Here is a 334-nt window from a genome sequence, read left to right as displayed (position 1 = left end):
CGTTTTTACATTTCTTTTCTGAGCTTTATTCTGTGAAAAAAAGCCACAAATACCGATCAGAACCGGCGTGGGCCCTCTCGACAGCTCCTGGGCACAGTGAGGTCTCAGCCTCGAGATGCAGTGGGACTCCTCAGCGCTCAGCTCAGTGCTCTCCGTTCTCCATCCACCAAGGGACATCCTGTGGAGGGCGGATGGGACGCCTCCCAGCAGCAGCGTGCCTGTGGGACAGAGATGTGCTTGGAGTTGGCGTGGGTCCCTCGAGCTCTCTGAGAACACTGAGGGGGGGAAGAGGAGGACCGGGTTCCCAGAGGCAAGAGGCAGGGGCTGCGCACTC

This window comes from Buceros rhinoceros, unplaced genomic scaffold, assembly GCF_000710305.1.
Source record: "Buceros rhinoceros silvestris isolate BGI_N320 unplaced genomic scaffold, ASM71030v1 scaffold20499, whole genome shotgun sequence".
In the NCBI taxonomy this organism is placed as follows: domain Eukaryota; kingdom Metazoa; phylum Chordata; class Aves; order Bucerotiformes; family Bucerotidae; genus Buceros; species Buceros rhinoceros.
The sequence above is the reverse complement of the archived record's forward strand: the minus strand, read 5'-3'. Positions refer to the sequence as shown.